Source organism: Branchiostoma belcheri, unplaced genomic scaffold, assembly GCF_001625305.1.
Source record: "Branchiostoma belcheri isolate BF01 breed outbred unplaced genomic scaffold, Haploidv18h27 scaffold74, whole genome shotgun sequence".
NCBI classification, from domain to species: domain Eukaryota; kingdom Metazoa; phylum Chordata; class Leptocardii; order Amphioxiformes; family Branchiostomatidae; genus Branchiostoma; species Branchiostoma belcheri.
The window spans coordinates 393,098-418,960 of record NW_017804398.1 but is presented as its reverse complement, the minus strand read 5'-3'; the positions used below and the strand labels follow the sequence as shown (position 1 = coordinate 418,960).

At 44.1% G+C, this 25,863-nt stretch overlaps 1 protein-coding gene across 1 annotated transcript in view; it reads left to right on the top strand.

The window, feature by feature from the left end:
* Positions 1-25,863, top strand: part of LOC109485338 (dopamine receptor 2-like) — a 37,658-nt gene that overhangs the window by 2,196 nt on the left and 9,599 nt on the right. Inside the window, exon 2 of the mRNA XM_019788894.1 lies at positions 16,454-16,567. The gene's annotated coding sequence lies outside the window, so the exon portion shown is untranslated. The remainder of the gene's footprint in view (positions 1-16,453; positions 16,568-25,863) is intronic.

The window sequence follows — 25,863 nt, the reverse complement described above, 5'->3', positions numbered from 1 at the left end:
TGTGTGTGTGTGTGTGTGCGCGCGCGCGCGCGCGCGCGCGTTTTCTGCGTTCTAGCATTGTCTACAGTGCATCTCCTCTGTAACCTAAGTACCGTGAATGTCACATAAAGGACGAATGATAAGATAGAATTGTTTGTCCAGATGTTTACAGTGGAGTTATCTTTCATTTAAGTTCTTCTCTTTACCTTTACATGTAATTTGGTATACAGGTTACATAAATGCTTAGAATATCAATAAAACCGTCCTGCTCCAGGCCACTTGACTTCATTAACTCTGCCCTCCAGGTGATTTCGGTCAGTAACATCATTGGCATATCAAAATATACAAAGCCGTCTTGAGATCCGTTTGATGCTTTACAGTCATTCAACTCATCGTTAGCAGAGCGATGAAAATTCTCTGTGTTCAGTTTGCAATAGTTTACAGGGATGGGGGTAGAATGCAAGATATTGGACTCCTGTCCGGTATTTGTTACTAAATACATGTTTGGACTTCAGATTCAATTCAGAAAACCTCCATATGTGGAAATTCTATGGTGCATAAGATGCTTTGGAACTGGGAAATTTATCTGAAAGTGGTAAACTGTTCTACATATATTGTAGCAAGGTTAAAGCAGTTAAATGATCATCGTATTGTATTTCGATTGTATACAGCACGTGTAGAACGTTAACATTTAGTGACCACGTATTGTTTATCATCCCAAAACACCTAAATAACATTCCCATTGTTTCGAATATGCTCTTCGATAAAGTTTCTTCTGTACATGACCAAGATGTAACATGGATGGATGTCTTCCATTAACCTTATCTCTTTCTTGTAGCCTAACTATGGTTCTCCAATCCCAGAACTCTTAAGAGCTTTGTGTAACATTTCTGATGTCATCAGTGCTTCTCCGCTGCGTGAATCAGGTCTGTTGAAAACTAGAGAATGGTTGAAGGCTAACAGGACATATTGTGCTGATATTGAGAATCAGCGCGATGTGTGAACAGTGGCCGGTGTGGGGTGTGGAGGTCTGGGGAGGATCTGCCATCGCCTGGTGCCGGCGGCGTCCGGGGAGGGGGGCTCTCAAGGCCCGACCTCCTCTCCTGACCTGTCTGTTGAATAGGATTTCAGATCAGCATCTTGATGGGACCACCATGTGAGGATGGTATATAGGATAATCATTACCAAGTACATCGCAGCAATTTAAACCGCTACCTTATACGTTAAAACCCTAGAACAGATTAAACAAATAAGGTGTAGTGACAAACTAATTTCAAATATTGACTTTACATAATTGAAACTATGGAAACTTATACATGCTAATGAATAAACCGCTGTGACTATAATAGGAAATCTCAACGCAATTGTTTATTTACGAAGTCTACGAAGTATGTGATAAGGCTCATTTTGTAGCGATTAGTTTTTGCTGGAAGGATACCAAGCTGATTTGGTCCCTGCAGACGTCTACCGTGTTATGATGTAAGACACATCATGTAGTGACCTGGCTTAAGAGATGGAACGTGAAACTAAGCCTTTGGAGTCCCTGATGGGAGTCACTGTCATTCTCTCTCACTGATGAAATATAACGGATGTCATCAGAAACGTCTAGCTCCTCAAAACATGTATCCAGTTGCTTGAGTTATCGTGCGTCACTCTAAGAGTCAGACTTGGGCTGAGTTGAGGGATTCTCCAGCGGACTAATATAGGACCAAGTAGTGTGAACCGTCTGTGAAATTGAACTCATACAGTCGTCGATGAAAATTAGACTTCCAGGGGGAACATTACATAATACAAAAGAAATCAAACTGGATAAATTATATAAGAAGCCATGCGTTTTAGAACATCTATGATATGATATCTTTCTTCGGTTCTCAGCCTCTGTCAGAGGCTCTGATTTCTCAGCTATTCTCTATCACGTCAAATAGGTGGCAAAAGAAGGTTGACACACATTTTCAGCCGTGGAAGATACGCTGCGAATATGCGTATATTAAAGATTGTGTAATTATTTGGTTGACATCCAATATTCTCCCGAGTCATTGGCCTACCTGCCATACATATACTAGTAATTGTGACAGCTAACATGTAATGAGGTTGAAGTAGCTGTCAATCTGCCATGCCTTACGTACCCTCAACACGACAGTAATTGCCCCACGTGCTTTTCTAATTCACTACCTATCTGTAGCTAGTTTCTTGAAGTGTCGTATCGTATATTTCTTTTTAATTGAAGTGGCTTTTCGTCGTTACTTTCTTCAGTAGGCCCATAGCAATTAAGTTGGGCACATACTTATCTGCTGTCCTTGTACTACTTATGGTATCTAATTTAATGTGATTGGTACCCTATACTTGTGGATTCATTTACACAAAATGTCACGTCTTTTCATGTTTCGCGCTAGCATACGTGTAATTGATGGACATGATATCGAACTTTATTCGTTTTGGGTGGCGCTTATTTATGCTAGGTGTGTATGTTTTGATTCTGTAATGTTATGATTCAATCCATCAAAATCTACTTCCCGAAAGTTTGAAACCTCTTATTTCCTGTTCAACTTTGTCCTAATCAAGATCTGTGGGCCATAGCGGCAGCTTCAAAAACTCACCCTGGCCTTTCCTGTGCCTTAAGTCTCGATACTCCTTTTCAATCCAAACCCCCAGCCTTTATTAAGATGAATTTTCTGTTTATGGGCTCAGCGGAGAAGCAATCTTAGAACGACCGTGGGTAATACATGTATTCTCTTCACATCGGGCGCTCTGGAATTGATTGCGGAAGGTTCTTCACGTTATGTAAAGCCAGACCAGAAGTTTCCTTCAAATCATTTTGTAGTTCAGGGCAAATTGGTGACTGTTCTCTCTGTAAATCACTGCGTAAATGTACATTCTATGATATGACATGTGTAGAATTTGGAGCTTACACCGAGAGGGCCATCCATAAACAAGACAGTAATGAACGGTCAGTGCCAGTGGAGGGCATGGGTCAGTACCACAAACGTTCATCTTTAGTTCCTGTGATGTATGCCGGACTAACGGCGGTTTGGAGGGCCTCCCTGGTGTTTATGTTCCCATCAGTGGTTGTGTAGAGGCGGGGTTCATGCCGATGGCCGGTGTCCGGGAGATTTGGGGCCGGTATCCTGGTGTGCGCGTGCCTCACCCCGCCGCCTGAGCGATCTACTGCCGCCATCCAGGATTAGCTGCTGATGGATCACTGTGTACTCATCGTAACTAGGCCTCGGGGAGCGCGAGGCAAGCGTTCTGTAACGTTACCTGTCGTCACAGGGAACGATGCGACTTTCCAGGCCGTGAAACCGGGAATATGTAGATAAACAGTAGCCATTCAGCGAGATCTTAGCTTAAAATCAAACGGCAAAACGATATTTGCCTTTTATATAATAAGTATTATCATAATTTTGATTTTTTTTACTAGTTACCCAGGTTCTATGATACATTGCACCTTGTATTGTAAAAAATGATGACAATTCTTTATCAATCAATATTTAGGCTACCAAACATTGGTTATACTGTATATGTTCATATACTACAGGTAGTATGAATAAAAGGTTGAATGATGTGGATGATAAGTGTGTACGAGTAACTATAAACTAAAGGTGCTTCTCCACACAACCTACCTCGCATTCCAAAATCGGCCTATCACATTGACTACTAAAAATCTACCGTAATCTTTTTTATTCGTTGTCCATCCCAATAAACCCTTTGGATCGGTAACTAGATTACATGATTAACACTTAGATCGTGTCGTGTCGTACTGGGACACCTCCTTGATACATTAGCGGTAATCCCTTTAATCCGTTTGCATATCCTCCCAGGAAAAGACTCTCGGTGAACTTTCTGTTTGTTCAGGACAAGTCATGCACTGAAACACAGCTGTTTGTTTCACATACCTGTAGATGGGACCTGTACCCTTGTAACAGGCCATGGATTTTGAACAAACCTCATCGTAATCTGACGAACTTACCTAACAAACTAGACTCTGGCATGACTTAATTGGATGACTCTTAAAAATCTTTCTATATATATGCTCAACACGTGTTCATTACGTTTAATTCGAAGCATCACGCCTTGAAGATGACACCTCATTATCTCCTGGGAACACCTGTGGCCTACTTCTATTCAGTTGTATGACGCACATGTCACTTCTATTGACCTGTGCGTCAGCTTGGTTGTAAAAAGTCGGGTACTAACATGTATCTTCCAGAGATGCGTTCGGTTCTGTCGTCTTACCCAAGAATATATAGCATACAGACCAAATGCTTCCATATTTCTCATCGCCCAACGCGGTATCCGAAACATAAACGCTGAAATTTATGCCTTCTGTTAGAGAGTTACAACGCCAAGTTACTATTCCTGTAACAATGTAATGGCAAACTCAAGCGTCCCTCTAAAAAGCAGGTCTTAAGACCTACTAGGTGCGTTTCTATTAATGTACACAGTATGTGTGTAGGATTTTAGCACGTTGCTTGCATTTACGTATGCAACAGGCGTCTCTGCACACGGCGTGCGCTGGTGCGTGAATGGCTGGGTTTAGTGGATTCACTTGAACGTGTAGTAAGACAATAAGATACAATAAGACATGATCCATTCTAGATTATCAGATGTCTGGCGATTCATATGAGGTCAATCGTCACCAGCGTCAAATGTGTATAAAAATCCGTCAGCATTACGCACAACAACGGTTCGTGTATAGATCTACATTTCCCAAAAAGGAATATTACACATATACACATCGTTCATATTTTTCCTGGAGAAATCGTGACAAGGCTTGCTGTCCACTGGCGCTGAAATCCTTCTCGATGAGAACCCTGGATTAGGTACATTGTCTTCCAAGGAACGCCTCAGTTCCGCGTTTCTGCCGATACATTCAAACTAAAAGCGCTTCTATGGCTAAGTGGGTCCTGAAGTGGTGAACTTAGCGCCAGGGACGGCGTGTTTGGACATGGCCTATTGGAAAGTTATGAAAGAGCTTTCTCCCCGCCATTGTTTCCCAGCCATGCCATGTGCCAACCTGCGTAAACAAAGTGAACAGAGTGTCAAATGTCTGCCGTTCTTACTGTGCCGCGAGTGTTTTGTCGAGTTTTGTCGTACATTAGGGTAGTACGTTCCCAGACTGAGAGGGGAGGGGGGTGCTACTACCACAAAAAGGCGCACTCCTAAACTATAGAATGTCAGCTCAAACCAACGTCTGCTGAGATGATATATGATCCACGGCAGAGTAAACGACAATAGATAAAGGATATCATGTAATTATCAGTTGATGTGAATGGCAGGACAGTATACAAAGTTAACACTCCGTATGACATATTGTAAACACCCTACTAGAACAAATGCAGTCAAGTCGGTGTACAAAAACTACAAGTTGACGCCTAAGAAAAGCAACCACTTTCCAAGAACGCTCGATGACATGTGGAATGGGGTTTATGATGCCTATCTTTGGTGAATCGCTTCTTGCCATATGGTTCACACATTAAATCTATTGGGTCTTTTTGGTTTGGTCTGGGCCTGATGGCCGCTTTTCATTGTGGTGACGAGGGAAGGGGTCAGGGTCAGACAACAACTTACATCTTGTATCTTTCAAGTACTAACAAATCACTAGACATATAGTCGTAATAAATCCATTGACATATATACACGGTAGTATACAAAAAGATATTACATAGTTTAATACATTGACATTGACCATAACGGGATGTGCGTCTGTCTGAGATTGCAGGTGTTCACTCATTTCTAGGCGTCTTTTCCTACTGTGTACGTGTACGTGTTCCAAGCGGTATCTTGGTCATAAAAGCGACGGTCACAACTCGCCGTACGTGCTTCTGCGTGCTGTCTACGTGCAAAAACGTGGGCAAACGTACGGCATCCGTGCGTGGTGAGTACCGCCTCCGTACGGAATCCTACGGATTTGGGAGCACGCAGACACGCCGTAGAACCTTAAGTGCATGTAATACTTTTTCTACGTGCGGTCTGCGGATTTACCACACGTGCGTGCGAGTACGTGCGACGCGCGTGCCCCGTACAGCCTATGAGCGTGCAACGTACGGACTCCGTGAGTCTAACTTCACTATTCTCACGTGCAATTGCTGTACGGACAGCGCACGAAGCACGTCAGTGCCACGCACGGTGCTTGCGTCATCCGTGCTTACTCCTCACTTCCCAGTTGACCTGCTCAATGACCACGCAGAACACACGTGCACCATACTAGGTGCTCCGCACGTGCAACGCACGCGCAACGCACCTTATTTCTACAGTATATAAAGACGACTTGACGGGCGACTGCCAACTCGTCTCCAAGATGCCCAGGAAGGCTCAGAAGAAGTCTACCAGACAAGATCCAAAGAAACGGGCCGCGGAAGACACGAGGGCGGCTAGTAATGATGAAGTTAACAGGAGGTGCACGCACTTACAACGTGCGAGTGAGTAAGGAAATCGTGCGCACGCCGCACGTGTAGGTACGGCCTGTACGCGGCAACGTGGCAATCGCACAGAGATCGTACGTTGTAAGCACGTACAACTCACTTACCACTTGCGCAACGTACGATGCACGCAACCGCTGACGGTCAGGCGTGTCGTGCAGACCACGTACGTACACCTTGCGAGTGACGTACTCCCTCGGCCGGCCACCCTACGTTTGCAGAAAAAACGTAGCAGACGTAGCCACGACAAAAACGTACGGACAAAAAGCACGCACGGCGAGTTGTGACCGAGGCTAAAGCTACCGGTAAGACCAAACGCTCCACCTACGTTACGCATAACAACGGCTGAGACTATACACGTATCTGCTTGGGGATTCTGTCCCTGAGCTGTCCTGTGTAAATTCCGACATGTTGTAAGTCGTAGCCATGGTAACAGTGTTGACAGGACCGGGCCGTGATGGTCTCTGCTGCACATGTCTGGGGTAATGTTTCAGAGATTTACCACTACCGTGCAGTTTACTTTGAGAAGTAGGCGAAGGGATTTCGCTAGAAGCTTAATTTTCTGGGGCGGCAAACTGTGTAGGTTTAGCGGCCCTTTCTTACAACAACGGGTAGTATCTGTGTACACTTCGGGGCAGAGTGTAGCTATTCAGGTGAAATATGCACAGGTACTGCGAAGTGAGGGCACAGGCCGAAGGTTTTCAACCAGGAAGCATTCGGCATGACCAAACAAACTGAGAGATCCGAGAACTACCTTTGGATCACAGCGCCAGTGTTGACCTCCGCACAGGGACAATCATAAACCTGGTGTTTTTGTAGGTGTACTATGGGGAAGGTGGCTAGTTTATTCCTACATGGAGGTGGATTTTTGAGTGACAATGTGTAGAGAACAAGTGGACTCAGCAGGTGAGTGTGTTGTAACCGAGTCAGTGTAGTGTAGTGTGGTGTCGTGTCGTGTAGTGTGGTAGAAGATATTTTGTCTATATAGGTCTCGTGTGCTTGGGGAGATTGAGCTACGATAAAAACCATACCATACATCAAGCTCTTAGCTAGAAATCGGCTTCCTTCACAAGTTGGCGACGAAATCCCAGCCCATACATGTACGTCTGGGGGGTAGTAGGTTGAGTTAACGGACTAACGGACTAATACATGTACATGTACATGTATATGGACAGTTTATAAAGAAGACTTCAAGTTGCCCTGCAGACGATGCTGTAACTTGAGCATATCGTTCAGGCCATAAGACTAGACACGGGATCTGTGACCCGTCCTGGGTCGTCCTGCTAGGGCCTCGGTCGAATTCGATTCACGTTGTTTTCTGTCATGCTTCAAGAAGGGCATTTCCCTCCTGCCGCTTTCCTATCAGAGGTTCGTTTACGTTAATAGACCAATGGAAGCGTGTGCATCAAGACGGATAGCCTCTATTACATAGTAGCCAGAGAGGCGGCGAAATCCGCTCATAGTGTGGACATATAGACGAGAGCTCGAGCCGCTGGATTAGGTCAAATGTTCACCGTAACGACAGCGATGCGTCAAACCGCTGACTGGCAGATAGACATCTTTCAGTTCCACAACACACGCAAACGTTATATAGAATATATAGTGCAGGGAGAACGCTACAGGTAGTAAGACTATTATACATATAAAATTCATGGTTACTTTTCCCGAGGCCTATTATCACCTTATAGATACCAGAATCATCGGTTATAAATCAGGATGGAGGTGTTTAGAGGTCTACTTTTCCCCTAAACTATCGTGGAGTGGAACTGACGGAATGATATATAGAAAGGTACACTGCCGCTGTAACAAGTAACAAGTGGGTGTCCATGATGCAGTTAGAGTGGGTCTTGGTACGTTATTAATACTTAAGTTAACACCGTCACGGAACATTTGTCGAAGTGATGCCAAGGATAGTTCCAAACGCTATCTCAGTAACATTCGGCTGAACATAGTTCCTGAGTAATTCAGTCGTCAGGGCGGGGGGGGGGCTTGCAAAATATTCTCTAGGGACGGGTATGCTCACAGTTCTGTTGACTAGACCCACTGCCCAGGCAGTAGGGCATTTCAGTACGGCATATGAGAAGAACTTGAAGGAAGCAAAGGCGGAAGAACTCCGGTTATTTTTTCACAAGACCTTCCCACGGTGCTTAATTTATCCAAATGCGACAACGTGATTTTTTACTCTACCTCAAAAATAGAACCTCTCAGGAAGTCTGTAAAGTCTGACGTCCTGTTTGTTTCCAAAATTGCGGACAGGGAAAACTGCCAGGACAAAGATCCCTTCCGAGCAGATCTGCGTGACGCATGCACCCTGACGACTCGGGCTTCTCCCTGGACACCATGTTAGCCGAGGATGGCCTTTATCAATGAATGAATGTATGAAAGACCTTTATTTATGTTTATGTTTATTAGTTTATGCTCTTATAAGCTAGGTATGGGTCACGAATAAACAAGGAAAAATAATACAGCAATATAACTTAAAATATACACACCAATGTGCTCTACTATTTACAGGTTCAACTTCTTCTCGCTTCCTGACGCAGGTATAGATGTACGAACATATGTAGCTAAGATACATGGTCTGTCAAGTTTCAGAATGAATGCGATTTTTCAATATAACATAACGTTATGTTAGAGATTGTGATAATCGTCGATGCCGCCTGATTTAATCGGATTCTGTTGACGAGATGTGTTAAGGTTGCCTTTCATTGATACATCCTGGGTTTCAAGTTGATCTAACGTGGCTTTAATCGAAGTTGAAAAGTACCGTTTTGGTGCTCTTCATTTCTGCTTTACACGTACTTTGCTAGGACGGATTTTCTTAATGCGGCTCACCATTTGATTCAGGGGGAAAACGAGTATCACTTAAAAAGTCATACAAAACAGAAGAAAGGCGTTCGAAAGTGAGCCAAAAGCACGTAATTAGTCCGAGACTGTCGGAGCTGCGGAAAGTCCTGCCGGTCCACAGACAGGTTCTCTGACGTCACAGACTCGGCGTGAGCAGACAGAACCTGTGACGCTGCGGCGCACATCGCTTATCACGGCTTGTCACCGCCGTTACGCCTGCACCAGCCTTTCCGAACAATTTGCCACAGAAAGATCCATTTGTTTCCACCGGGGAACGGTTCCGATATGAATATTTCACACATCGCAGCACGACTTGACTTTTAGACGTGGAAAAGGTCGCGCCTACTGGAGTCCTTCTATAAATACATTACATTAGGTTTTGTAGCCTGTTGCAGGGCTTCACCAATTTGCTCGTAGGAGATTTCCTGTCAACTTGATCATATCTTAAAAGCGCACCATGCTACATAACGTACTTGTCGATATACTTGGTAAAACTGCTTCCGGAGCCAGCAATCAAGTTCCAAGTCGCTCTCTTTTTGGTAGCAAAATCGTCACTAACCGGCAAGACATGTAAAGCATCCAATAGACAAGACCCCATCCAATAGGCCACAGGCGGCTGTCAGAAAACGGTGCATATTTTTCCTATCAGCCTCTGCTTTGAGAATAACCCTTTTTGTAGGGAATCAGATATTAGATTGCAGTCGTAGTTCGATTTGTCAGCATTGCTTGTTTATCTGTGGCCGTCTGTCCTGTGGCACAGGGTTATCCATGGTACGAGTACCCGATCCAAATGATGAGGTGTATATGCATGTATTTAAATGACAGACCTCTTTTTTTCTGCGCTCTTTTTACTCGTACTATACATGTAGCATACAACAGGTCTTGGAATAAATCAGTTGTCGTGGCTCCATAGTGTATACTCAGTATATTCTCAGCCACAAACGTCTATATTCTCCTTATTCGGCCAAGTAAATACATGCAGCGGCGTGGTCGTCCGCCGTGCTGATATAATGAGACCATTGCAAACGTAGACACAGGAGCACTTATGTAAAGTACGAGCAAGAACAGAATGTTGGAACCCTGCCCGGGTCTAGCTGATTGCCACCTCGGAAATCTAGTGCTTAACTGCGTGGGAGGCACACGAGTCTGAATTCAGATTTATTAAGTAAATTTGAAGGTTTAGAAAGTGTGATGGGATCGACAAGACAGACGTCATGCTGAATCCTGTCTGATCCCATGTCTGACGTAACCATGGGTAAACACATAGATAAAGCTGATTCTGACGTCGTGCAAGACATATATGGATAATGAAATGGGAAATAGAAAGGGTTTGCGTTAATGAATTACACCATAGAAGGCATCATTAGGGCACGGTCGCATTTCCATGCCGGGGCCCGGTCGGGTTGTTTGCGTGAATGAAAAATAAACAATTTGTATTAAGAGTACACACAAATAGTGCTCATGGTTAATAAAACTATTATTGTGTTTTTCTGTCTTATATCATAATTTTCGTTCCAAACGCCTGCCCGGCCTGGCCCCGGGTTGGGAAATGTGACCGCGCCTTTACTCATACGATGAAACTTACTCCGCTGTTAAGCAATAGTTTATGTTTTCATACATTTCTGGTGACCATTTCCTTGAACCCATGTCGATCCCCTGTGAAACTTAACCCAACCCACTCACTTTGGAACCCAAACACACAAACCTAGCATAAATTAGCGCCACCCAAAACAATACTTCCCTCCAAAAAGCAACAACTACTGGAAAAGGTCACTGCTTTGTTTTCTATCCCTGGCGGACCAAAATCGTTTACTTGTCACGCCTCTTTTGACCTGTAATTTTTCCTCATCTTTTGTCCTTTAAAATTCCACAACCTGGGGCGTGACATGTGACCCACCCCGAGGGGCATACATCGCAATCGATATTCTCATTTTTATTCCATTTCTCCAGTCTTGCCAAGGTCATGTTCTGAACAGAAACACAACAAGAGTCTTTTGATACACACGTTTCAAAGCTGTTTTTCAGATACAGCAAGGGTCTTTTTGATGTACATGTTTCAAAGTGCCGGATATATGTTACATGGTGGGTAAATGCCAATGAGGATTACATAAATGGAATCGCACTGGTTTTATTTTCCTGAGCATGTCCAGTAGAACCTCCCCTGTCACGACTGCAGTAACTTTGTTATGCGGTAACTCCAGAGAGCCCAACGTGGTTATCTGTGCTCCTGTTCCTCCAGCTTGGGAAGGTCAAGGATCAAACTGACGTGACTTCTGGTTCCAAATAAAGATCGCAATCCCCTGCGGTATCCAATTACTTGTTCCTCAAGCCAAGGTCGGCTGTCAACACCTGTCTCACGGTGATGAAAACATTCCTTCCGACTGTTGGTCGCACCAATACATCCATCTTCTTCGATAGCTGTGATATGAATAAGAATATGCCAAGGACCCAAACGACGGAATTCGAAGTAGAATCGTGTCCTCGACCTACTCCAAGATTGCAACCTTTTAAAGGGATACTTTCTATTCCTTCTCGTTTGCACAAAAAGCTATGCATAAGGGATTCTGGCGCCGCGTAGTCCCACGGCCCTACCGTCTCCTCTATCCGCGGCTGCAGCAGCCCGGGTACTGCAGCAGCTGCCGCCTGCTCCTCGTCACGCCTGGGTGAATCATCACCGGCTAATCCCGCACAACACCTTTCCGCTATGGCGGCGATCGCGCGACGACCTCACGGCGACCGAATTGGATTTAAGTGTGTGTTGGATTTAAATTATGAAATGAAGGGTCATTTCATAATTGGTACATGGTGCAAAATGCAGACTTTTGATTTAAATAAAAGACACGGAAACGCAAAACGTAAAAAAAATCGTTCTCGTCACATCTTTGGTCGCCGTACGGTCGCAGCGCCATCGCCGCCCGAGTGGAAGGGAACCGCACCGGCATCGACTACGTAGCTACACAGCCGCTACTCCTGATGTAGCCGCGGAGGTAATTATCGCGCCCAGGCCTCGGTAATGGGTGTCGGATTGTTTAGAAATTAGTTGAAGTTGCGATGATTGAACTATCAGCCACAATTACAGACCAACAATAAACCACCGCATCTAGATAAAGGAGAGGAGCCACCTGCTGTTAGCGCAGGAGTTATGAGACTACATGTGCACGTCTTTGTTTCTCGTCGTTGTTACACCACTTCAAGGTTATCAAACATATGATTCGGTCTGTAGTTTGTCTGTTAAACATCACACCAATGACACTTGTCAGTCTTGCACCTTGAGACAGTTGGCTCGTTCTCAAGGATCTGCAATGTTGACTGTAGTTTGTCTGTGAAATGAGATCAGCCGGTTAGTGACAGCAGGCAGCCTGGTATGTTCCCAGCCCGTCAGCGACCGGCCCGTACCGCGTGAGGGCAGTTAACGGGTTCTGTAAAATAACCTGTAGTTTATCTGAGAAAATAACAACATAAGTTTCCAAGCTGACAGCCGGTCCTCAACACGTTACCGCGTAGAGTAAGCCAACTTGATCTGTGTCTGGTTCTGTCAGCCGGCCGGGTCTTTAGCTTATCGAGCAGGTCGGTAGACATCGGTTACTGACAGAAGCTGCGATTTGTCTGTATAAAGAGCTCATTACGGGAGTATCACGTATCAATTCCGTCTCCAGGCTAGAAGAACTTAACTTTTCCGTACCGGGCCATGTGCCAGGTATCGGTAATGTGGACCGGTTTGAACCAGTGACGAACAGTGTTAGCTGTGCTCTCACGCACCCCAGGAACACAGCGGGTTTGTCTTCGGTAACCATAGCTTCGTGCCAGATAGGCACACAATCGTTTGTCCAAGCGGTCGATTGTTACAATTTCTTCTTCGCAAAAAATCCCTTGATCGTTTGCCCTTGAAGGCATTTAGTGGCAAACGTTATGTTTGGGTTTGCTGCAAGGAGCCTCAGAATCCATGCATTTTGTTTGATCCCCCAGAATTTGTAATTTACGATTCAATGCCTTTAAGTTTTATTGCATCAAATTACTGCTTTTTCCCTGGGCCTGTGAGATAGCTTAATTTATAGTATATAATTGTAGTATCAACTATCATTGGACAATCATAACTCGCCAGGTGAATAGCTTCATTACGACATCCTGCCTGAAACGACGCAGATAAAATAGAACCGTCTGAGGCGAAATACGCTGCAATTCATGGTAATATAGATTATTATCAGCCTATTCTAAAATCTTTGAAAGAAATCACACATGGCTTATGATTGATATTATGAAAAGCCTTATCATGCCTTATCATGTACGATAATATGCTGCTTTGTGGTATAACCCATGGCAAGAGGCTGCTGGGCTATAGCCATATCACCGAACATTCCGTTCCAGGTTGTGGTGTTTCCAAAGGTTGCTGTTGCTGGGGAAATCTAACTACATATGCATTGGCCTGAATTAAATAAAGAAGACTGACGTCGACAAATGGTGTTACAAGAATCGAATACACGGAGTAAGGCGGGACATCTTTTATCTCCAAATTTAAAGCAAACTTAATAACAGCAAATATATTTTCTCTGGAGGTCGTTCTCACGTACACATACAGCCACTTGTTGCTGTGCAGCAAAATGACGTTCATTGCGTGGCCTACTTCTCACAGTCATCAATCTAACTAATCCCTAATCCGACTCGTCCTCTTGGTGTTAATGAATAACCCCCGCTTGGTGCCTGTTCCGTGAAATTGACGACCAGAAAGCCAGCCCCACCGGTGTTCTGTGATAATCTGCCCCTGGTACCGACCAGGGCATGACGTTTCAGGCCACATGAGTCAATGGTCGTGGGTGACATTGGAACCAGTCTTATGCGTTACAGCGCGTCATTCGACGTAGACTGTCGTAAGATTTTCATACCGTAGACATTTCCAGTAGGCTGTGAAAGAACCAACCCGCGCCGTCTAAGACGGCCCGTACGTAACCATCCACAACTGTCTCATGAGTGTCTTCAGTTTGCGATCTTACGACGATCGTACGATGAATTTGGCCGGGCATTTGACTCCTTGGTTGTCTACATAGATAATAGTAATAGACAATATGTCCTTACCTATTGTTCGCCAACAATTGTATAAAGCGAGGACAGGTATGTCGTCAGGAAAACCTGTGGTTTTCAGACATATAACAACCCAAGATATTTTGTAGCATCAAGTACATGTGGTGTCTGATATCTGTAAGATCTTTTTGGCCTTCTAAGAGTGTTTCTCTGTCTGCAGCTATTATCCCGTTCTAATTAGACTATAGAAAAATCCATTATAGACACTTTATTAATTTTGACCTAGGTTGAGCTAATTTGATACATCATTAAGATACTTTGATACATCATTAAGCTGGCTCACTGTAATCATGCCAACTTAAATTCGCAATACGCTGTACTGTATGGGGATAATTACATGACAATGCCTCGGGATGATAACATAACTAATGACTACCAATTAAGGAATGATTACTGATGCACGAGTAGATCTTAATCCTCTTTACTGCTCTCTCGGCGTCCCTGGCAAAGAACAACCGAATTGTGTCCCACCAGGAGGGATATCTACCACGTTTATCACATGCAGGCCTATATAACCAGGCTTAGAAATCACTCACTCAGTCGGGAACACTCGGACGCCTGGATGGCTGTGTTTCTCCGCTCCTCTACTGTCTGTCATCTTCTCTTGTAGCTGGTTGATGCTCTTTTCTGTCAATGGAATATGTCCCTAAGGTAATATATGCTCAAGCTAATATATATGCTCATGGTGATGTAGGCTCAAGGTGATATATGCTCAAGGTTACATATTCTCAACGTGAATTATGCTCAAGGTTACATATGCTCTACTTTGTTTTTTTTCTCTAAGAAAGATAGTCGGTGATTTGGAAGTGACAATAGAGCACTGCTTCATTCTAGCGGGGTAACTTCTCTGCTCGGCGTATGTTTATGACCTTTACATTTGAGCCTGATTCCGAAAAAAAGGATACCTGTTGGCCTGGATGCAATCAATGGGCATGGAAATATTCACAAACATATTATCTACTTGTAAAGTTGAGTCTTTGTTATGTTGATTACTCGTATTTGTTGAGTACGCGGGCGTTAAACGTAATATTTCCAGTAGGCTGTGAAAGAACTAATGTCATTTACATGTAGCTACATATGAATACATATGAATCTGGTGATATTACCAAGCGCTAATGGACAGCTCAAAAGCATATTCTAGAGATGTTGTCTGTTGATGCAGAATACTTAACGTACAGACAAGAACACCCAACAGTCTCCCAACATTCTATTAGTGTGATTGATTGGTTTCTAGAAACGTATCCATATGTATGTTAAGGGGGTGAGAAGATGTAGTCCGGCAATTGAAGATGAATTGACCTGCAGCAGCTGCAGCAAACGACGTGAATAGCCACAAGCTCTCCGGGAGGCGACCCGTCTAGTCCCTGGAGCGAGATATTGTGCAACACAGGCTAATGTTTCTTGTACTTGTCGAAAAGACATAATGGATTTCCCCACGGCAAATCTTCAATAGACGTTCCGAATTACACACTCTCTTTCTTCCCATCAGTCCTGAGGGGATTTTTTTACCGGTTTCTGTGTACCTTTGAATTAAACAACACAAAGCTGTCTATTTCAGATTAGAGAAGGGAGAAGACATGTGAAAATATTGCACCTCTGATAGAAGGGGTTTTGAATAGACATACTCCTCGGAGGACGTCTACATAAGGACGGATCAGAGGACATGAAGGAAATGCTGTAATTGCTGCGACATAAAATCTTGCCACGGAATCAAAGTACCTTGAGAATACCTCCTGGGAATGGCCTTCTTGTGAAACGTAACCTAATACGTGATCATGAAAGATGGTAGCTGCTTACATGTACAATAAAGCTGTTCAAATACTAGTAAGACGATTCAACAAGAGGCATATGTATAGATTTCATGTTCATGTATAGATGGAGAGCATTCCGAATAATCCGGTGCCTGTCTATTTAGCTAAAAGGTACGCTCTCTCGGTCTTATCCTACGTGGCAAGGAAACGATCAAGAGAACGTTCTGAAGCTAAAAGGCTGGCATCCAGGCTACGTACCAAACGAATGCCGCATACTTTCAACAGCTATGCTGAATTAGATTTGCATGACATTGCTTTTTTGTAGCTTGCCTTACATATCGACAACGATGTTGATACATGTATGATGTATTCCCCTGACAGGCTGCTCAGTATACAGATGTACGGTCTGAGTTGGTGACCACAAGTTTTGGTACCGGTGCGCTTTGGCAAACAGAGTCCTTTTGACGACATGTTCTTCCTTCACTGAAGACGTGGGTAAGACACCTTTGGTTACTATCTTTTTGTTGTTGTTAAATTTCTGTAGAAACAGCAATCTAGTGAAATGCGAATATATGAAAGGATCCATGAACTATTCTGAGTTTGCTGTTTCTTTATGACGTAATTGGGACATTGATCACCGAGTTGAATTCGTTCATTATCACCTAATTGGTATATTGATGACCTGATTGACCAATTGTTTTTCGGCCTTCTGTCATAATTGTGCATGTCCAAATTGCTGCCTCGATGCAAAAGCTAGTCGTACATATAGTATCTATACTGCGGGATACAAAACCTCATAATTTCCAGTCAAGGTCTCCCTGCTGGCCGGGAGACTTAAGAAATATTCGAAGTTGTTGTCTTCCTGCTCGACTGCACCTCACCTCACTGAACATTTGGGGTGCATGGCAACATGAAGAGAATATGAAGGAGAAAGAAATGAAGTACGTCATCCCTCGTGCTTTGAGGGATGACGTACTTCATCGCTGCCGACCTTATGTGCAAAAGCAGAGGAACAGGGACAATGTAACATGGCCTTCAAATGTGCATCGTAGTGCCATGCTTCTTGGACCAAACAGAAGCTGAGGTCATGACGGGAGGACCTCCCTTCGATGATAGATTACATCGCCCAGGAATGAGACAGCACTGTAGTATGATTTATCGCTTTATCGAAACAAAGGTTAACTTTGGTGACCAGTCCTGACATATGTCACTGGCGAAACGATTTATTGTGAAAACTACGAGGTCCAAATTAAAAGCAAACATTTCACACCCCTTTTACAGGACCTTGTACGTGCATAAAGAAAATGATACATTATTACTAGTATACTAAGTCTTTCACTTGGTAGGTTGTGCTTTCACGGGCGTTGTTTAGAGAGATGTTAAGGCAGGTAGATAGGTAGGTAGGTAGGTAGGTAGGTAGGTAGGTAGGTAGGTAGGTAGGTAGGTAGGTAGGTAGGTAGGTAGGTAGGTAGGTAGGTAGGTAGGTAGGTAGGTAGGTAGGTAGGTAGGTAGGTAGTTACTAGTAGTTAAAAAATCAGCCGATTGATTGGTTGTTTGGTTGGTTATCAGTTTATTTACTTTAAACAGAAGTACCCAAAAACATATCCATGAATACTTATGGTAATTGGGTAGTGCCTAATGGTTAGGTTAGGTTTCCCACCTTGCTATGTTCTCATTTTTCAGGCAACTCTCAAAGGCATGTAGGTTATTGTCAAGAGGATTGGTTTAATCAAGTTTTTACAGTGATAATAATTTCTTTCCAGGCAGTTCTATTGGGTATATTTTCAATTTTCTCTTCTCATATTTGCTCCCACCTTCATTAAACACAGTCAGGTGTTCAGATGGGTGATTGTTGGCGGCGCGAAGCCAGGATGACTAACGACTGTTACAAGGTCTTCAATCTCCTCCTGCCGGGCCGCGGGAAGCCTCCCACCAGCAAATTAGTCCTGACGTCTTTGTCCTTTACTCGTCCTTGTTCCCCTGCCGTGACAAATGGGTCCGCCCCGCTAGCGCCAGCTGTAGCGCGCCGGGAGTGATCGGTGTGGTTACATCCCTACTCTTTAATCACAACAGCCGGCCAGGTGGGGGAGGCACCTTGGTATAAAATCTGTCATCTATGGACGGTCTGACAGGTAATGATGATTCATGCCAAATGGATTGGTAACAGGCCCCGGACCCATCGGATTCAGACATGTACTTCTCCTTCTATCACTTCCACAACAGGTTGTCTTGGTTAAACATTTTACATAAATGTATATAATGACTTCTGTATTGCACCTATTACATTCGCACTTCATAGACAGTTAGTGAGTAGACAGAGAAGACTTTGACTCAATGCCTATAACAGACAACAAACATTGTAGTATGGCTGAGCCTTGAACTTAGAAAAACCCATAAGAATACGAATCTTTCCTAAAATCCAAACACCTTTTTCTTGCAACAACACCAAACAGACCAAACTACAATGAAATATGATTTTGAGTTATTCTCTTGAAAATTAAACCATGCCTTTTAGTGTCTTGTCCATTGCATACTGTCTCGCTGATTGGTTACGACTTTGCTAAGGAAAGATCTGTCATCCTGAAAGAAATTCTTGCCGCTCTTCCGGTCTGACTTGAGTGAGCGTCCATTGACAGATTTTTGACAAGGCGGTGTTCACGGATGATTCGGGGTGATGCTCCATTAGGTCCACCAGTCGCCCGTGTGGCGCAGGCATTAACTAACGTCTGGAGAAAGCCAGGTTACAAACCATGGCAACTAACATTTTATGGTTCTAAAACTTTATTGGACTAGTTTCAGATTGCCTTTGTGTAGAGAACATTAAAATGTAAAAAGATCTGCTTGAGATGTTAATTGTACACAAGTTCACGTCACGCGTGAAATACACAACCTTTATTGAATTGAATACGATGAAAAGAGAGATGATATTAAGAATGCTGTAAACGTCAAATTTGATGTATGCCAGACCAAGGAAACTTAAGTTGAATATGATTAAAAGGGAGATAATATGAAGAATGCTGTAAACGTCAAATTTGATGTATGGCAGACGAAGGAAACTACTCTGTGCGTTTCAGTCTTCATTAACAGCCTTCATTGTTGCTTTGTGTCTTAAATGTTACGTGCTGTTGTTAAAGGTTATAGAAATATATCCGTAGGTGTATGCACCGACGTTAATGCTAAACCGAACAGAAAGTATCATTACATCCAAAGCATTTTGATAATGCTTTTAATTTCATTACTTTATCTTCTCTGATAATGCCTCACCACAACAGTTTTATAGCAATCCTTTAAATACAGCCTCGAAGGAAATGAAATAAAATAAAAGTGTTAAATATAGTGCTATGTTTCTCGTTCGATGATACATGTGCTTCCATTTTGTCGGAGCCAGACAGCTCCTATGTCTGCCTCCTCTCCTGAGAAGATCAGTCCTATATCGCTGGTAGATTGCTGCCTTCAGGTCTGTAAATCCGTCGAATGAGGATCAGCTCACACCCGTCTGACCCTGGGTAGATATACTCCGCCCTCGCCGTAAAGCTGTCATGACCGAAAGTCCGTCTAGAACGTGTTCTGGTGTTAATGGCACGATTTGTCTGGAACTGCCCCGGGAGGATAGCAGGGGTCAGGCCGTTCTCCTATCAGGACACTCTGTCTGCCAGCCCGTCAAATTGCTCCCCGATGAGTTGATTACACTGGCCCTAGAGGCCATCAGGTGAGGGGCCACTGGGAATCTTGTACGGACTTCCAGACTTAGGGTGGCAGCTGCAGTCTATGGTAGCTGGAGGAACATAACGATTTGTGCAGCATTAGTCAGTTCTACTTCCAGTGGAGGGCTCTGGGTCGTTTCGGATGGTTTGTCCTTCCTGAACTTTATTCCCCTTAGGTCAGGTGTTAGTTGGTTGAACCTTACTAGAACTCACACATACCCTGCCTTTCCACAATATATAGGCGGCTATCGTAGAATTGGTTTTTGCTTCACCGTTGATTTCATAACTGGAATATGATGGAAGATGTAAAAGTACAGATCAAAAGATAAGAAAACGCACAAAACGTTTTTAAATTAAATTCGTTCTTTATTTTTCGATCGGTGGTCGCAGCCTCTAATGGAAAGGAGGTGGTAGTGAAACCTTTCTTGTTCCACATGTTTGATTTCTTCACTTCAAGCAAGGTTACCGTGTAACATTCAACGGGCTGTCTGTTGTAGTGGAAGGTTAATTTAGACTTCTAGCAGGGTGGGAGTAATGCAGTAATGTTCCTGCAGGCATGTACGGTGTGATGCGGAGTGAAGTCAAGTGAACGGAGTTAATCGGAGTTGTGAGGTGCATCTGAAGGGTAAGACTCGTGCGCTCATTGTACGATCGCAACACTGACTGGGCATTAACTGGAATAATCGTCCATTTGTCCGAAAAACTTTTGCTGTCTTGTTGCGGAAAAGACTGTCTAGGATCCTTGTCGGCGTTTGGTTCTGTCACATTCTGCTTGAAAATTTTACGGCGTCACCGTCGTAAGATGGCCCGCGCCATAAGTCGTTCTTTCCCTGGCGGTTTGCAATGATGCATGATGATCGCGAACCGTGTCTCTTGCGGATATTGTATGATGAAATTACTCTAATCAATAACAAACCTACATACCGTGATGCTATAAGGGTGTTAGGTTGGTCGTGAATGTTAAGATGTTTAAAGTCCCTTACTAGGTTCGAAACTTGGAATAGGATAACGTTACTGACACAACTGTATTGTCTTCTCTCCTCTTCCACTCTCTAGACTCGTCTTTCCAACTTAGAGGTGCCAGCTCACATAATTATCTGAACGTTAACATTTTCTCCAGAAAAGATGTTTCTACTGACCTTGAGTTCCGATCCGTTTAGTTGATTCAGTAAACTGTCGAAGTGCGGATGCTAAAGTCAAAGTCTAATATCGTTACTATCAAAAATATGTTTCTACGAACATTTTTTTGGCCAACAGGCTTCACTGTTTATGCTTGGAATTACATGAGTCGTGCACTGGCTAGAATTGTGTCCTTTTCATCGCAATCTCGTATCGTCGTGTACCTTTGCATGTAATCGTTAATTACACTTTCGTTGGAACATCTGATGCAGTTTGCACTGCGTAGGTGTATGTCTCGTCCGATCTACCAATCGTTGATTCAGATCTTCCTCAGCAAATGGCAAATGTGAAAGGTGGGTACGGTAGATAGCTATTTATTTGCACAAATGCACATGTTTCATAGCCTCTTTCAATATAGATTAAACACTGGATTGATTCAAAAAGATATATTATCCATCACACTGATACCTAAAACCCTTAACACCAAAGCCCGGCTGTAAAGTTAATGGAAACGAATTTACCAGAAAGAATTGTACATATCGATTGGAAAAAGCCATTATTCGAAAAGGGGATCCTCTGTAATGTTACCCTGTAATTCAACCACTATAAGCAGAATTTCATTGACTTTAAAACTATGTAACAAATGAACGAGATGTGCAAAGTGTGTTCCCGGATCTCGCTATAGGCCATGACTTCTAATGGGGTCAATAAAGGTCCTCTAACAGGCTTGAACTAAGCCACTCTTTAACTAAGTTGTCTTTGATGTTGGAAACCGCGTTGTTATTGGCAGACACATCTATAAATTCAGCCTGCAATTGTCGTGTTTGTAAATGACTCTGTCAGAAGGTCATCCCAACTGGTGAACAGATCTGGTGCCATCAGCACGACATCTCAGATGCCATTACCAGTGGAGCGTCGGCTTGGGGAAATGTTAACGTTCTTTGGAAATGGGATAATCCTTCATACAAAACTAGCAGAGCTATGCGTATATCTTAGTGGCATTACGGCATTAGTTGTACATCAGTTAGCATGAGCCGGCCATCGCTACAATCACTCCTGGTGCTGCAACGTGATAAATCAGCTAAATGCAATGTAGAACAGGAGATAGGGGGTTTCAAACCTCCGGGAAGTATCAAGGACTTATTGGCACAACCAAAGAGATGTTCTAAACGACGAGGTTCAACTTTCAACATACTTTCAGGTTGATCACTTGTTGTGACAAGCCCAAAGTGAGACACTTCCTCGTACCCTACAGTGAGACCATTATGATTGTCAACTTGACTTCAAACATACTAACACACCCAAAGCAATAACGTACCCGGAGTAAAAAGTCTCCCTTGGTCTGGATTCAAGGCACCGTCCACATTTATCCAATCGTACACGTAGACAACGTCCAGACAGAGGCGACTGAAACAAACATGTCACTGTGCGGATTACTGCCGACTAATCTCTTCATAAACTTCAGTGTGCTAACGTTAGTAATTACTGGCGTCACGGTGATGGACGAAACTGTCAAACACTCCATTAGTTCGCTGTGATTGCTCGGTAACATGAGAGTGATGTTTCATAGATATCGATGATGGTGTTATCTATATTGATATGCAGTAAGTAACGTAGATGTAACGCCATACTATTTCCCAATCCTGAGTACCACTGGAGTAACGTGGATGTAAACAGCTAGTCACTGTTTTTGTAGAGTTTGGCCTATACTTCACAACTTACGAATGTACCTATCATTTATTTGTTTGTTCCGCATTACAGAAAAACGCTCCTATAGGTGTAACACACAGTAAGTAGAAGCTGCGTAACAGTGACAGTAATGTTTGACCAAATCGCGAAGCACCTTACTCTTTTCGATAAACGTGCTCAAGGTGTGGCTCTACTCAAACATGGACCCTCTACACTTCTATAGTTCAAAACGTTGGACCGCTGCCTTTACCGAGCTACCGAGGATTATCAAAGGGCGTTGATCGCGTCAGTCCCTCCCATCCCTGGAGGTGTAGCTGGAATGTAATCAATCTGTCCTGATGAGGGAGATATGGGTCCCCTGTGTATCCGACCTCCAAAGTCATCATGAAGGCTGATTCCGAATCGAGGAATAATTGCGCCGTTAATTTTGCCCCGTACGGAGAGGTGGCGTTCAATTCGAGACATGAGAACGGATTCAGACTTTCATTACTGGCTTTATTTAGATTACATCTCATCAGAATTTTGGGACGACAAGCTTATTTACAGCTACGTGATTAATTAGTTAAGGAAGAAACTCACAGGTCCATGCCGTCTGCTATGACATTCGTTTGTTTATACATGTAAAGTTTTTGACCCTAAATGCACTTGGCCCACCTAATCACTTCTTCTAAGACTTCTCGTCAACGACGTGACCCCACCGTTGACACGTAACTCATTAGTACATTGATATTTCACATGGCGCCTTATGTTTACAATTGCATTCGTTTAGAATGGTAGAAAAAACAGCACGAAGTCTACCGCTGTCGTTGCTGCATGATACATTCTGTAGGTGGGCCTTCGCCTTGGCCTTGCCCCACTATTCTCTTGCGGGTGGGGGACTATGGTTACTTCCAGCATCAGCTTCCTCAGTTCTTTCCATTACCTGCTAGTTGCGGCAATATGCAGTGGAACTAGTTTCAGTAATTTCTATTTCTCTGACAAAAGTGCCTGACTTTGACAGTTTGACAGCTGTAGAGACCCCATCGTGCATTGGATTAGATTGGAGTTCACCGCGCTTATCCGGTATTAAGTGGTTTTGCGCTGAAAATGCATTAATGTATGATTATACAATTCCTATTGCGAGACGGCTTCATCTCCGACCACTGCATAATAGACAGATAATCCCCTGAGCCGGGCTGTTCTGGGACTAATGGATTCCAGATATGACTGGAGAGAATGAGATGAAATGTACCGCGCAAATACAGATGGGTGATAAACTCGTCAGCCTGGAAGTCAGCCGTGAACTTCTGCACGTCTTGAGGCCGCACAAATTTCATTTGACGAATGGCAGAGAATAGTTAACAACTTATGCCTTTAGTTACTCTCGGGTACGGAAGTATTGTTTTGGGTGGATGACCTGTAGGTTTGGGTACTGTTTGTCCAGAAAGCACGTAGGTGGAGGAGATTGAAAGGCAAAATGACAGGAATCTTGCGACGGAATCTGGTCGGGGGCCGGCAGGAATAAGAGGAGAAGTCAGGAAGCCGAAGATGCTTCCCGGTAGTCTAAAATTTCAAATTTCTCAAGTTTTTAAAGGATTATGTTGTGACGTTTATGCTTAGGCGTGTTCGGCGTGTTTTTTGGCACTACCGAACGGAACCTGGACGGAGACCGGCGGGCTTCCCGACGGCTGCCGGCCTATTTTTGGCCCCGCGCGGTCGCCGAATCGATTTTAACTCAGAGTTAAAAACACTTCGGGCCCCGTTCGGCGAAATACGCCGAAGCGACGCCGTAACCTCACTGACCGGGACCCGTCGGGCGGCCGAACAGGTACCTGCCTAAGATTATGACGTCACATGTGCTGATCAGTGCATCAGATGGTCAGGAAAAGGGGGTTGCACAGTTCACCACGTGTGTGTTACACCTTGTATTTGTGTGTCAGAATGTCGAAGGGCAAGGGAAACAGCCGGCACGGCTCTCTTGCCAACTTCATAAAACAGATCATAACAGGAATAGAATGTGTCTGACATTATCTCTTGTTACATCATATGCCTTCGTAATAAAATGGAATCAGAAGTTATTGGCATTTATTTTCAGTCCAAATTTCAACAGAAGTAACGATATTCAGTGGTTTTATTGCTCAATAGCAAGGAGCTGCCACGGCACACTTCCTGCGTCACTGCTGAAGTACTTCCTGCGTCACTGTGGAAGTACTTTCGAAAGTAGGCCCTCGGTTACTTTTGCGACGCACCAGTTCTGCCTGCCTCTCTTCTTCAGCTACCAATGCCAGAAGACCTACATGTAGGTTGTCACCAATCTCAATCTCAGACGGGCTTGTAAGTTGTTTGCAGGTTGCACTGAACGCTGCATCGCCAACTTCAGTCTACTCTTTACTTGACGTGTACTCTTTACTTGAAGTGAACGGTAGCAGGCAGTGCAGCGCTTATATATGTACCTGCTCAAAAACACGAGAGGAGCCCGTCGGGATCCCGCCAGGAACCCGCCAGGGACCTGACAGCTGCCCGGCCGAACTGTAAGAGCCGGTTGGCACCCTACCACACGCCGCACGGGTCAAGACGGGCGACTGACCGGGCACCGGACGGGTCCCTGACAGAAACCGGCCGCAAAAGTTTATGAATATTAATGAGAGCCGCCGGCCGGAGCACAAGCAGGCCCCGACAGGGAGCCGTAAAGGAACATTTAATTGTGACCCTGACAGTACGGCGCACGCTCGGCGTCATGACGCCAGCCGGCGTCTACGCCGAGGACATGCCGAACGGGCGCCGTTTCAAATGTGACCTAAGCATTATGACAGTTAGGACGCATTGTTACTTTGCGATAAGGCTGACCGCCAAGACTACTGTTCAAGCAGATTTTGAATGAGAAGACTTAATAATAAATGGTTTTTATTGTCCAAACAGTACCCATGCAGTCGCAGCCTTTATACGGCTGAATTGATGCAGGGTATTACATAATAATCAAGACAAATCACAACGCAACAATCAAATAATACACATAATACACATATTTGTTCCACAAGTATTGTGGTGGAACTGTCGCAAGGGTCTATACGGCAGCCATTCGGCGCCAGATGACCTCAATACGACTTTCCCTAACCGAAGTCAGGTACTCATTCACACCTGGGTGGAGTGAGGAAATTCGTGTAAAGTGCCTTTCCCAAGGGCACAACGTCGGGGCGCGATGTTCAGACATGCCCGGGTACGACTCGGAATCGAACCCGGGTCTCCCGGTTCATAGTCGAACGCTCTAACCACTACACCACCCGACGCCACTTCTTCTAC